The sequence below is a fragment of the Kogia breviceps genome, chromosome 4 (assembly GCF_026419965.1).
Source record: "Kogia breviceps isolate mKogBre1 chromosome 4, mKogBre1 haplotype 1, whole genome shotgun sequence".
Taxonomy (NCBI): domain Eukaryota; kingdom Metazoa; phylum Chordata; class Mammalia; order Artiodactyla; family Physeteridae; genus Kogia; species Kogia breviceps.
The window spans coordinates 82728018-82743206 of record NC_081313.1 but is presented as its reverse complement, the minus strand read 5'-3'; the positions used below and the strand labels follow the sequence as shown (position 1 = coordinate 82743206).

General features: G+C 36.4%; 1 protein-coding gene across 1 annotated transcript in view; it reads left to right on the top strand.

The window, feature by feature from the left end:
* SLCO6A1 (solute carrier organic anion transporter family member 6A1) overlaps positions 1-15189 on the top strand; it is a 110584-nt gene that overhangs the window by 29149 nt on the left and 66246 nt on the right. The gene's annotated exons all lie outside the window — the stretch shown is intronic.

Below are 15189 nucleotides of genomic sequence, written 5' to 3'. Positions count from 1 at the left end.
GGAGCATTTAAATGGAGGAACCTAAAGCATGAGAAGGAGTTAACCATGTGAAGAATGGTCGTTAAGAAAATTCCAAGCACAAGGTACACATGTGGAAAGACCTTGAGGAAGCAAAGATTTGGGTATGTTCAGTTTAGAGAAGACCTCTGTGTTGGAGCATAGTTACTTGGTGGGGAGAGTGATAGAATGATAGGTTGGAGAGACATTCAGAGGCTAACTCATGTCTTTGTGGGACAGGGTAACTTTAGATTTTATTTTTAATGCAATAGGAAGTCACTATTTTAAGTAAGGGAATAATATGAACATAATATAAATTTTGTTTTAGGAACTTTTAAACTTTGTGTAAAAAATGGATTAGAGTGGATTAAGAATTGAAAAGTCAGTACAATTTGAGTGTTGTTTCAGGAAGTTTCCCTTATGTGCCATAAAAAGTTGAATTTTTTATTCAGCTGTAGCATATGAGGACTCAATTTCAGGAGCCAATTAAAGAATCACTTGGCATTCATAAAATTCAGGGCTACTGATAATAATTTATGTAGGAAGAAGAAAGTAGACGTTCTAGGAAGCAACATGATCTGAGCTTCTGGAGCCATTATAAAGAAAGAAAAATAAAAAGCCTAAAATATGGGGAAGCAAATGTTCTAAAATCTAGGTACCTTATAGACATGTAATGTTAAGATTCAATAGAAAAGCCCATGCATCTAGGCTCTTGACTTTAATATTATAGCAGGCTTGAGTTTCAGAAAGAAAACAGAGAGATAACAGGCCTACAAGATTTTAAAAATTTGCAGTGTTTGCTTTCTTTCATAGTTTAGCACCTGACAAAGGTGAGTTTCTTAGTAGAGCATATCTGTTAAGCCATGTTGGTAAAATTAAAGTAGAGCATGACTTCCTTGATGATAAAGGGTTAGCCAGTGTTCTCTGGTGCATTGGTTTTTACTTGTGAGTCAGTCAAGCAATGAAGATTATAAAGGAATTCATGTAAGCAAGAGTGTATTTGTGCAGTGGGTAATGGTTATAATCTCTCATCAGGTAAGGGCTAGAAATTCTATAACTTTCTGGTAACGAGTAGAAGGTAGAACTAACTGTGATTTTATGCTTCTCTGTGGTAGATCTAATAGGCAGAGAGATTTTCCTTGTTAGGGTCTGTTACTTTCACCTAAGCCCAAAAGTCAGGTTGCACACTAGATACTGACCACCAGAGAGTAGCATCCTATTTTCCTTGGTGAAAAGCCTTAAGAGAGAGCCAGCTATAGCCTTCTCTTAGTGTCCCACATATATATTCAAGAGTTAACAAGGCTAATGGTGAATCAGGTCTCCCCTTATCCATAGGTTCTGATCTGTTAGCAGGCCTACCTATTAGTAGGACCACCCAGTGGAGACAGTATATAGCATTTACTGCTGTTGAGACCTTATATTGATACAAGTATTTCTTTGATTCTGAGATACACTTTTTCCCCTTGACATTTTAACATCTTTGAAATTGGGTAGGATCTTAAACTGATGGAATCTTGAAATAGCTGTAAGTCAGAACGTAATTGTGACATAGTAGATATTGCCTGATATAGCAAACTTGGTCATGACTATTCATATTATTATTACTTTGAGTTATATACATTAGTGGTGCTGTCCATATTGAAAGAAACTTCTTTAATTCTTCAAGAAGCTAATGCAATATTTAAGCATTGAATTGTAAAGTTAATATATATGTAGAAAAACAGAAACAGCAACAAGATATAATTTGTTTGTTTGTTTGTTTTGTTTTTTGTTTTTTGCGGTACGCGGGTCTCTCCCTGTTGTGCCCTCTCCCGTTGCGGAGCACAGGCTCCGGACGCGCAGGATCAGCGGCCATGGCTCACGGGTGCAGCTGCTCCGCGGCATGTGGGATCTTCCCGGACTTGGGCATGAACCCGTGTCCCCTGCATCAGCAGGCGGACTCTCAACCACTGTGCCACCAGGAAGCCCCAGGAATTAATTTTTGATACTAGTAAAGCAAATACTTGCTGTTGTAGGAATGATCACTAGTTCACATTTTCTTGCAAAGAAATAGCCAAGTGTTTTATGGGACTAAAGTAAAGAATTCCCACAAGTAGAAATAGCTTTATTGTTCTTTTATTGAGATATCTGCAAAAGGATTCCCTCCCACATGCCAAGTTGTGTAGCCGAGTCAGGAAAAATTGGCATTATTTGCAAATGATCTGGATGATAATGGGTTAATATCCAAAATATATAAATACCTCAGGAAACTCAGAAAAATTGACATTATATCTTCTTAATAGATATAATGTATTTCAGAAGCTGGTGAGACTGAAATCTGAGTAACGTAGGACTTTCCTTAAGGCATTGTACCATAATGTGAGTGGTGGTGATTTTTTTTTACTTAGAAGTACATAAAATAATTGTGTCTCTTACAGTAGATGGCATTGGCATTTTAGATTCAATGAAATATGATATTTCAACCTTTCTGAGCCTCACTTTCTTCAGCCAAGAAATTGGTACAATAATGGTACCTTCCTCATAGGAATGTAAAGTGTACAGATCAGTGCATAGCCCATAGTACAAAACTCAAATGCATAAATAATATGAATTGAGATATTGAGATATTTCTGTTTTTAGATTAGGGAAGGAAAATGCACCAAAAAATTAGGGGAAAACATCATGACAAGATTTTCCTTTATCTTGATAAGAAGTGTGGGTTATCAACTATAAAAAAAAAATTTAAAAGACTAGTGTGAGGAACTTCATTTACTAAAGGCCTATTATATTTCTCCTCTATTAATCCTGTAATTCAGTACCTCCTGGTTCATGACACTTAGTTGGTATTGTTTGCTTGAAGTCCAATGACTGTTTAGAAGCTCCTGATATAAGGACTAATGGAAAATCATTCCAGCAAACAGATCATTCCAGCCAGTAAAATATATCACCATCATTATAAGACTTACTAATAGTTGGTTGAAATACACACCTCCTGATTTTCTACATATAGTGTATTTTTTAAAAGTCTTTTTTACTTGTCATGAGTTTTTAATAAAGGGAGCCAGAGAAGTGGGTATTTGTAAATGGATTCTCCCTACTATTACTGTATTTCTTGCTTGGCATGATATATTTTAGAAAATTCAACAAGTCAGGAAAGAAAAGAGTTTTATTAAAATGTCACTAAAGATAATTTTTATAGCTTATTATTTTTATTGAAATGTAGTTGATTTACAATATTATATGGTTTCAAGTGTACAACATAATGATCTAATACTTTTATAGATTATATGCCATTTGAAGTTATCATAAAATATTGGCTATATTCCCTGTGCTATATAATACATTCTTGTAACTTATTATATACATAGTAGTTTGTACCTCTTTATTTGCTACCCCCTCTTGCCCCTCCCCTTTCTCCTCCCCACTGGTAGTCACTAGTTTGTTCTATCTGTAAGCCTGTTTCTGTTACGTTATATTCGTTTGTTTTAGTTTTTATATTGTATATGTAAGTAATACCATGCAGTGTTTCTCCTTCTCTGACTTATTTTACTAAGCATAATATCCCCCAGGCCCATCCATGTTGTTGCAGAAGGCAAAACTTTGTTCATTTTTATGGCTGAGTAATAGTCCATTGTAAGTATATATACCACTTCTTCTTTATCCATTCACCTGTTGGTGGACACTTAGGTTGCCTCCATATCTTGGCTACTGTAAATAATGCTGTGATGAACATTGAGGTGCATTATCATTCTGAATTAGTGTTTTTGGATTTTTTGGGGATATATACCCAGGAGTGGAATTGCTGGATCATATAGTAGTTCTATTTTTAGTTTTTTGAGGAACCTCCATACTGTTTTCCATAGTGCCTGCACCAATTTACATTGCTAATAACAGTGTACTAGGGTTCCCTTTTCTACCCATCCTCGCCAGCACTTATTATTTGTGGTCTTTTTGTTGATAGCCTTTCTGACAGGTGTGGTTTTGAGTTGCATTTCACCAATGATTAGCAATGTTGAGCATCTTTTCATGTGCCAATTGGCCATTTGTGTGTCTTCTTTGGAGAAATGTTTATTCAGGTTGTCTGCCCAATTTTTAATTGGGTTATTTGGTGTTTTTTTAATATTGAGTCTTCTGAGGTGTTTATATAGCTTGGATATTAACCCCTTATCGTCCAGATCATTTGCAAATATTTTCTCCCATTCAGTAGGTTGTCTGTTCATTTTGTCAATGGTTTTCTTTTCTGTGCAAAAGCTTTTAAATTTAATTAGATACCACTTGTTTATTTTTGCTTTTGTTTCCTTTGCCTTAGGAGGCAGATCGAAAAAATATTACTGCAATTTATGTCAGAGTGTTTTTTCTCATGATTGCTTTAGCTGTTCAGGGTCTTGCGGTTTCATATAAATTTTAGGATTATTTCTTCTAGTTCTATGAAAAATGTCCTGGGTATTTTTGTAGAGATTGCATTAAATTCTGTACATTGCTTTGGGTAGTATGGACATTTTAACAATATCAATTCTTCCAATCCATTAATATAGGATATCATTCCATTTTTTGCATCATTTTCAATTTTCTTCATCAATTAATCTTATATCCTGCAACTTTACTGAATGCATTTATTAGAACTAACAGTTTTGTGATTAAGACTTTAGGGTTTTATATATATATGTAGTATCATGTCATCTGAAAATATTATTATTATTATTATTATTTTTTGGTGGTACATGGGCCTCTCACCGCTGGGGCCTTTCCCGTTGCGGAGCACAGGCTCTGGACGCACAGGCCCAGTGGCCATGGCTCACGGGCCCAGCCACTCCGTGGCATGTGGGATCCTCCCGGACCGGGGCACGAACCCCTGTCCCCGGCATCCACAAGCGGACTCTCAACCACTGCGCCACCAGGGAAGCCCGTCATCTGAAAATAGAGACAGTTTTTTTTCTTCCCTTCTGATTTGGATACCTTTTATTTCTTTTTCTTGTTTGATTGCTGTGGTTAGGAGTTCCAATTCTGTGATAAATGGAAGTGGAGAGAGTGAACATCCTTGTCTTTTTCTTGACTTTAGAAGAAAAGCTTTCAGCTTTTCATCATTGAGTATGATGTTAGCTGTGGGTTTGTCCTAAGTGGCCTTTATTATGTTGAGATACATTCCCTCTATACCCACCTTGATGAAACTTTATCATGAATGGATTTTGAATTTTGTTAAATGATTTTTCTGCATCTGTTGAAATGATCACACAATTTTTATGCTGTTTTGCTAATGTGATATATCACATTAATTGATTAGTGGACATTGAACCATTCTTGCATCCCTAGAATAAATCTCACTTGATCATGATGTATGATCCTTTTTATATAGTGTTGAATTCAATTTGCTAATATTTTTTTTTTGTGTGTGTGGTACGCGGGCCTCTCACTGCTGTGGCCTCTCCCATTGCGGAGCGCAGGCTCCGGATGCGCAGGCTCAGTGGCCATGGCTCACGGGCCCAGCCGCTCTGCGGCATGTGGGATCTTCCTGGACCGGGGCACGAACCCGTGTCCCCTGCATCGGCAGGCAGATTCTCAACCACTGCACCACCAGGGAAGCCCAATTTGCTAATATTTTGTTGAGGATTTTTGCATCTGTATTCATCAGATATTTTGGCCTGTAATTTTCTTTTTTTGTGTGTCTTTATCTGCTTTTTGTATGAGGGTAATGGTGGCCTTGTAGAATGAATTTGGGGGTGTTCTCTCCTCTTAAATTTTTTGAAATAGTTTTAGAAGGATAAGTATTAGATCTTCTTTATATGTTCAGTAGAATTCCCCTGTGAAGCCATCTGGTCCTAGACTTGTTTGCTGGGAGTTTTTTTCTTACAAATTCAATTTCACTACTAGTAATCAGTCTGTTCAGATTGTTTCTTTTTGATTCAGTTTTGAAAATTGTATGTTTCTAGAAATTTATGCATTTCTTCTAGGCTGTCAAATTTGTTGTATTCTCTTATGATTTTTTGTATCTCTGTGATATTGGTTATAATTTTTCCTCTTTCATATCTTATTTTGTTTATTTAGATCCTCTCTCTCTTTTCCTTAATGAGCCTGGCTTAAGGCTTATCAATTTTGTTTACCTTTTCAAAAAAACAAAACAAAACAGCTCTTGGTTTTGTTGATCTTTTCCATTACTTTTTGGTTTCTATTTTATTTATTTTCTCTCTGGTCGTTATTATTTCCTTCCTTCTGCTGACTTTGGGCTTTGCTCTTCTCTTTCTAATTCCTTTAGGTGGTAGTGTGTTATCGAGATTTTTCTTGTTTCTTCAGGTAGGACTGTATTGCTATAAACTTCCCTCTTAGAATTGCTTTTGTCACATCCCACAGATTTTGGAAATTTGTCTTTTTATTTTCATTTTTCTCAAGGTATTTTCTGATTTCCTCTTGGATTTCTTCATTGGCCCATTGGTTTTTTAGTAGTATTTTTTTTTGTCTGCACAGTTTGTGTTTTTTCCTGTAATTGTTTTCTAGTTTCATACCACTGTGGTTAGAAAAAATGCTCAATATAATTTCTGTCTTCTTAAATTTGTTGATAATTGCTTTGTGGCGTACATCTGATTTGACCTGGAGAACACTCCATTTGCACTTGAAAAGAATGTGTATCTGCTGTTTTGGGATGGAATGTCCTATGGATGTCTATTAAGCCAACTGGACTAATATGTCATGTAAGACCACCATTTCCATATTGACTTTATGTGTGGATGATGTGTTCATTGATGTAAGTGGAGTATTAACGTCCCCTACTATTATTGTATTATTATTAATTTTCCCTTTACTTCTGTTAGTGTTTGCTTTGTATATTTAGGTGCTCATCTATTACGTGCATATATGTTAATAAATGTTACATCCTCTTCTTATATTGATCCCTTTGTCATTATATAATGACCTTCTTTGTCTTTTATTATGGACTTTAACATCTATTTTGTCTGATATGAGTATTGTAACCCCAGCTTTCTTTTCATTTCCATTTACATGAACTATCTTTTTCCACCCCCTCACTTTCAGTCTATGTGTGTCTTTAGCTCTGAAGTGAGTTTCTTCTAAGCAGTATATAGATGGATCTTGTTTTTTTCTATCCAATCAGACAACCTTTATCTTTTGATTGGAGCATTTTGCCAATGACATTTAAAGTGATTATTGATAGGTATGTACTCATTGCCATTTCATTACTTGTTCTGGTTGTTTTTATAATTCTTCTCTGTTCTTCATATTTTAGTTTTCTCCCCTGTGGTTTTATGATTTTCTTTAGCAGTATACTTGTATTTCTTCCTCTCTAGTTTTTGTGCATCTGTTGTACGTTTTTAATTTGTGGTTACCACAGGCTTCATATGTGTTGACCTATAACATTATCTACTTGTATTAAGCTGTTCTCCATTTACATTCAAACACATTCTAAAAGATCTACATTTTTACTCCCCCATCCATGTTTTGTGTTGTTGATGTCTTATTTACATTTCCATATTTATCCCTTAACTATTTATTGTAGTATAGTTGATTTTATAATTTTTGTCTTTTAATCTTTATACTAGCTTATTTAAGTGGTTGATCTGTAGCCTTTACTATATATTTGCCTTTCCTAGTGGGATTTTTCCTTTTTCATAAATCCTTATTTATTGTTATAATCTTTTCTTTTCCACTTAGAGAATACCCTTTAACACTTTGTTTAGGGTCAGTTTAGTATTCATGATTTCTTTTTGTTTTTTTCTGTCTAAAAAGTTCTTTAACTTTCCCCAAATCTGAATGATAACCCTGCTGGGTAGAGTATCCTAGGTTGTAGGTTTTTCCCTTTTAGCAGTTTAAATATATTATGCCACTCCCTTATGGCCTGCAAAGTTTCTGCAGAAAAATCACTGATAGATCTATGGGGGTTCCCTTGTACGTGATTCTTTATTTTTCTCTTGCTGGTCTTTAGAATTCTCTCTTTAACTTTTGCCATTTTAATTATTGTATGTCTTGGTGTAGATATCTTTGGGTTCATCTCTTTTGGGGCTCTCTGTGTTTCCTGTACCTGGATATCTGTTTCCTTCTTCAGGTTCAGGATGTTTCCAGCCATAATTTCATCAAATACATTTTCAACCCCTTTCTCTCTCTCTTCTCCTTCTAGGACTCCTATAATGCAAATGATAGTATGCTTGATAAAATCTCAGAGGTCCCTTAAACTGTCTTCAGTTTTAAAATTTGTTTTTCTTGGGCTTCCCTGGTGGCGCAGTGGTTGAGAATCCGCCTGCCAATGCAGGGGACACGGGTTTGTGCCCCGGTCCGGGAAGATCCCACATGCCGCGGAGCGGCTGGGCCCGTGAGCCATGGCCACTGAGCCTGTGCTTCCGGAGCCTGCGCTCCGCAACGGGAGAGGCCACCAACAGTGTGAGGCCCGCATACCGGAAAAAAAAAAAAAAAAAAAAAATTGTTTTTCTTTTTACTGTTCTGATTGGTTGATTTCCATCATTCTGTCTTCTAGATCACTTATGCATTCTTTTGTGTCCGCTAGTCTGCTGTTAACTCCTTGTAGTGTGTTTTTCATTTCAGTTCTCATATTCAGCTCTGACTCTTTTTATACTTTCAATTTCCTTGTTAAAATTCTCACTGTGTTCATCTATTCTTTTCTCAAGTTCAGTTAGCATTCTTATTACTAATGCTTTGAACTCTTTATCTGGTAAATTATTTATTTCTGTTTCATTAATTATTTTTTCAGAGTTTTTTTTCTTGTTATTTCATTTGAAACAAATTCTTTTGTCTTCTCATTTTGTTTTGAATGTCTATGAAATTAGGTAAAACAGTTAACTCTTCCAGTCTTGAAAGGGTGTCCTTGTGTGGGAGCATCCCTGTTCAATCTGTGTGTTCCCAGTGCCTTTGGTGAGAGAGCTGGATCTAAAGTGTGCATGGGTCATGTATTCTGCCAGGGTGCACTGGCAGCTATCACCTTGGTGGGAGGTTGGGCTGGAGATAGCATGGCTAGAGCCAGTCAGGGGTGAGCCAGGGCTTCTCCTATGCTCGGTGGCCATCCTTACCCTATCTGGGGTGAGGTTGGGTCCTGAGGTACTAGAGGAGAAGCCCTGAGAATTGGGTCTTAGCTGGTTCTGTTCCCTGTAGGTGTGTGCCCTCCCCCTTCCCTGCAATGGCACCTTCGCCCTAGAGGGTAGTAGTGCTGAAACAAGAGGGGCCAGAACAGGTGCCCAGTGTGAGCTAGGGCATGTGCTAAGGTGGTATCTACACATCAGTCAATGTTCCAGACAGCTCCCGATCCACCAACTTCCATGAGTATCAGTCATGACCTCCCTCACCCCATTCAGTTGCAGTGCTGGGTCCAAGTCGGCTATGTCCTCACCAAGTATGCACTGTCTAATAAGACAGTGGTAACCTTCACCCTAGTGGGGAACTGCGCTGGAGCTAAACGGGCTGGGGTACTCAGTGGGGTGGTGACAGGAAACCAGCCAGAGCCCCAGGTAGTTTCAATCTGCTTCCACCATCGTTTTTTGGGAGTGAACAAGCATGTGCACACTCTTTATGAGTAGAGTCTCAGTTTCTTACAGCTCTCATGTAAGTTCCACTGGTCTTCTAACCACCTATGGAGACTTGTCTTCCCTCTATCAAATACCAGGACTGGGATACTCAATATTTGGTTCAAATCCCTCACTCTCCAGGGAGGCTGTCTGAGCCCATAATAATCTCTCTCCTCTTCTCTGTCCCCTCCTTGGAGTGTAAGTCCCGACCTGATCATTCTCCTCCCTTCCTACTTGATTCTGTGTGGATAATTCTTTACAACCTTGGTTGTAGAAGAGTCTTTCTGCCAGTCTTCAGTTGTTTTCAGTGAGAATTGTTCCACATGTAGATGTATTTTTTGATGTGTTTGTGGGGGGGATGTGAACCCAGTGTCCTCCTGCTCTGCTATCTTGATCTCTTCCCCAATTTTTATACTTTTAAAATAGATAAAATAGACATAAGTAAAATAAAAGATAAAAAGCTAGAAAAGAGACAAAATATTTAACATTTTTATAAAGTTGTAATGTACAAAAGGTGAAAAGTTGTACCTGTAAAAGTAAATGGGATTAAGCTTGAAGAAAAGAAAGTAGAACAGTGAATAAATTTAATATCTATTTAGCTATAGCTATAAAAATAAAATGGACTAGAAACATATTTTAAAACAACGAAAACATAATACTTGGAAGTGAGGGAAATAAATCATGGAAAAGAAAAAAATAATGAAATTAACAGTGGCTGCAAGCATGTAAGGAATAAGATTTCATAGGGGAAAAGCTTCTTTTAAATGTGTGAAGCAGAGAGATCACACTTTCACCCTCCTTTTCTTCATCTCATGCTTGTCTCATCCCTTATTACCCAGGAAGACATTTACATACTAGGACTCCAGTGAACAAAGAAGTGTCAATGAGTATTATAATATGAAAGAACTTTGTGACTATAAAGGACCAAATGAATATGAGGTATTCTTCATTGCTTGTGTGACTGCTGAAAGATGACAGAATATATCAAAGAAGATAGTGTCCAAATTATTTAGATATATTGGTAGTCAAATATTGGTAGTCAAAATATTGACTTTCCTTTGAAGGCAAAATAATTACTATTGTAGAAGACATAATCAAATATATCACTTGTATTTATGTCAGGACATTATATACTGGTTTTAATCTCTGAGTTGTGTGCTAGGTTTTACTTAAAATAAATTGGTGTTCATGGAAACAGAGTAGGTAAGATTCCAGCATGGGAAGCTGAAACATTTTTAAACATGCTATAAACAAAAAGATAACCATTACTTATTTTCTATGGCAAATTATAGCTTTGTACCATAAAGAATCAAGACCAGAGCAGGTGAGAAGTTAAATAATCAGGTAAGACACTTGAGAAGTTAAAAATTTATTGGTGTCCTCTTCAACTTACATTTTCCTTCTATTTGTCCATAGACACCAAGGCCTTTTTACTGGCAGAATCAGTGAATCCCATCATTCAACCTGGATTAGGGTAGGAAGTAGATTAATGCTTCTACCACATGAAAGAAAAAACTTCCAGAATTAATTGCGACATCATATGACCCATCTTCAGGAGCTGTTTCCTCTTTGCAACATTCCTCTACAGCTATTTCTTCATTAACATTTGTATCCCACTGCTACTTGCTCCCTTTCCTGAACCTCAGCCTAATTTTCTGAGGCCTCTATACCTAATACTTTATATTTTGTTGGTCCTGCTCTTGTTTCGGACTCCAACTAAGTAAGCACATATAGGAGTACCTAACCTAGTTTGAAGTTCCAGACCAGCGTGAACCTCCTCAGGTGTAGTAAAGACCCTAGTTGTTGACAGACTCTGTGATGGACCAGGGCTAAGATCCACAGTACTGCAAGATATGGCTGTTGCACAGAACTGTCTCCTACTGTGCGGAACTAATTCAGTTTCTCCTTTTGTGTATCAACAACTACCAGAATTAAGCCTAATTTTGCTACATGAAACCACTTGGATACCGATTTCTATGTCTGGCCTTCTTTGCCTCCTGTATTTTATATCTAAGAAAAGAAATAGGTTGATTTTTTTTTAAGCAGGAACACCTGGAAGAGAATCCATGGTATTCTGAGTATTTGCTATGCTCACCATCCCTTTCTGAATAAAGTGCCCAGAAGTGTTCCCTTGTGCATTAGTTGCCTTGCTCTGTATGATATATTCCAAATGTCCTAGCCAAAAGTAGATCTGGGATCAGCACTTGAGTCCAACAGAGTAATCTTTAGATTTCCCCAAAACCTATTAAATATCATATCTTGAGAACAATGACCAACAGAGACACCTTGCTGTAAACTAACTAATCTAGTCAGTTCCTCCCTCTTGGGGAATATATACAAAGGAGAAGGAGAAGGAAACTCAAGCAACATAGCTTTGGTAAATTGACATAGAGAAAATGAATGAGCAAAGGCCATTGAGATAAAGAAGAAAATGGAGAGAGAATAGTCAGTAGCCAAAATAGAAAGAGACATAGACACAATAAGCTGACAGAAAGAAACTGAATATTTGGGCCTTTGAAGCAATCAAGATAAAGCAATGGAACGCCCACTGCTGAGCAGACAAGATAGGCTGCCATCTTATTCTGATTGATGGTTCTAATTCTTTACGAGCTCTGAATTGTTTAGCTACTGAGAGAGTGTTTGGGCTTTCTTACTTTCTGTGTAACATTATGATAAGTTGCATCAACTAAATTAGCCACTGAGTCTGTTCGTTTTAATCCTAAACAGCATAAACACAAAAATTATCTCATGCATTGGTTCTCAGATTATCATCATCATTTGGGAATTTGTTAAAAATGTAAATTCTTAGGCCCCATTCCAGACCTACTGAATCAGAAACTCTGGAAGTAGGACCTGGCAATATATGTTTTATAACCGCCCTCCAAATGATTTAAGGCTAACTAAAGTTTACAAACAACAAATTTAGTAATCTCATGTGATTACTCTTATAAATTATGAAACTGATGTATATTCTTTACTGGGCACCTACTGTGTGCCAGAAATTATATAAATTATTACATATATGCAATTCTCATAATCACCATAAATATAGATATTATCATTTTTACTTTACAGATGATGAGCCAGTAATTTAAAGAGGTTGAGTAACTTTTCCAAAGACATGTATATCTTTGGACACACATACACATACAGGTGGCCGAGTTGAGGTTAAGAATATAAGAATACCTCGTGTATTTTACTCTCAGGACATTGCTCTATCTACTATTACATAAAACTTGCTGAAAATGAGATATGTAGAGATTGTGATTTGCTCATTGTTGCTCCACAAATCAGTTGCAGAGCCAAGACAAAAAACCAGATTTTCTGTTTCTTGTTTTGCTTTCTATATCTAATACAGATTTCCATTTCATACAGAATCATGGAATATTGCTATAACTTTCATTAGAATCAGGACTGTCCTTAATATTCAATTGTCAATAATTATTATGAATAAATCAACATTTGTGAACTAGAAGGACCTATAAAGGAGGTATAATCCACTAATTGAGCAGTATCTGAATGTGCAACATAAGAAATATAAAATTTTAAAAAATAAAATATTCAAATAAGACTTCATAAATATCTATTTTAAAAATTATATAATAAAGTAAAAATTAATCACAAAACTATAAATAATTCAGAACTACTCAAGAAATTCATGAAAAAATTTAAAACTCTATGTAACAGTATTAGAGGAGACTAGGATAAGTTGAGAGATATACAATTTAATGGATAAAATGACAACTTTCATATGTGTGATTTCTTTCTCAAATAATCTATGAATTCAGTGTGATGTAATCAGTACTATGGCAAGAATTTTATTTTTTTAGTAAATGACAAATTGATTCTAAAATTATTATGGCAGAATAAGGTCATGAATAGGTAAAACAAAGAGTGTTGATCCTGGTACACATTAAGACAGGCTATAAAGCCTTAGTAGTGAAAAAAAAAAGGTAGCATTTTCTCAGTACAGATAAATAGGCCAGTGGAACAGAATAAAGAACACAGCTACAGATTAATGTATCTGAGAACTTGTCATATGATAGAAGAGGCACTTCAAGGATAATTGTTCAATAGGTGTGATGACTTAACTTTGTTCTCTATTTGGTAAAATGAAGTTGGCTCTCTACTTCACATTATGCAAAAAGGTGACTTCTAGGTTAATAGAATGTGACTAGAAGAAACAACAAGTTAATGTTTAAAATGAAAGAAATACCTTGTGACATAGAGGTAGGAAAAGGTTAGACAAGATTCCCAATAGCATCAAATATGGGCTTATAATTTATGGATTAGATTACATTAAGTCAAAGATTTCTGTTCAGTGAAGGAAGCTATAAACAGTGCTAAAAGGTGGGCGACAGATATCTAAATCCAACAAGAGATTAATATTTAGAATAAACAAGGGATTCTTGGAAAATCTACACGAGAATTTCAGGAAGCCTAATAAACATACAAATAGCCAGTTCATGCACACAAAACAGTCCTAAATAGCTAAGAATTATATCAAGAAATGCTGTTATATTTGAAATTAGAGAAATACAAAATATAGCATTGTAATGATATACATTCATCAGCATGGAAAAATTTTGAAAGCCAGCCAGTATTAAAGTTTGTGATTATGTGGGGTGTGCCAGTTATCTATTGCTACATGACAAACCTCCCCAAAACTTAGTGGCTTAAAGTACTAGAGCATCCGTTTTGCTCATGTTTCTTTGATTTGTGCAGAGCTTACTCTTCTCAGCTCTACTTGTGGTCAGTTGTAGTGAACTAAGTCTGGGGGATGGAGTCATCTGAAGACTTGTTCACTCAGATATTAGCTTTTGATCCTGGCTGTTTGCTGGAATGCCCACACATCGCCTCTCCATCTGGCCTGGGCTTTCTCATAACATGGTAACCGAGTTCCAAGGCCAGAGTCCTGAGAGAGTGAGAGTTCCCAGCAGAAGTCATATTATCCTTTTATGACCCAACCTCAGAAGTCTTGCAGCATTACTTCCTTCGCAGTCGTAAAGCCCTTTCGAAGTTCAATGCCTCTTTCTTGGAGAACAGCAAAGTTCTGGAAGGGGATGTGAAGTCAGAAATATTGATCTGATGAATTTTAGGAAGTATCAGTTGCTACATGAAGGAAATGGAACTATCTTATTTTATGGTGGGAATATAAACTGATAATTCTGGAGAAAAGATTTGGAGAAATAATGGAATGAAGTATATCAAATTCCAATGCCCTAGCAATCCCTTTCTAGAATATGTACTTCCAAAGACACTCTATCCTATTTCCTTAAGGGTTGCACAGGGATGTTTAATGTAGCCTTGTTTGTGCCAGTAGGATGTTGAAGTCAGCCTAAGCATTTAACCCTATGGGAGTGGATAAATATTGTGGAATTACACTATGTAATGTTAAATAGCACTCAGAAGATGAATTCGATGAATATGCAGAAAATGATTAGATTTTAGAATTTGTGTTTAGGGCTAGAAAAAGAAAATTTAAGTTTTTTAAAAAATATATACAAATATAAAACACCACTAAATAGTTTCAAAGGGCTTCCCTGGTGGCGCAGTGGTTGAGAATCTGCCTGCTAATGCAGGGAACATGGGTTCGAGCCCTGGTCTGGGAGGATCCCACATGCCGCAGAGCAACTAGGCCCATGAGCCACAACTACTGAGTCTGTGTGTCTGGAGCCTGTGCTCCGCAACAAGA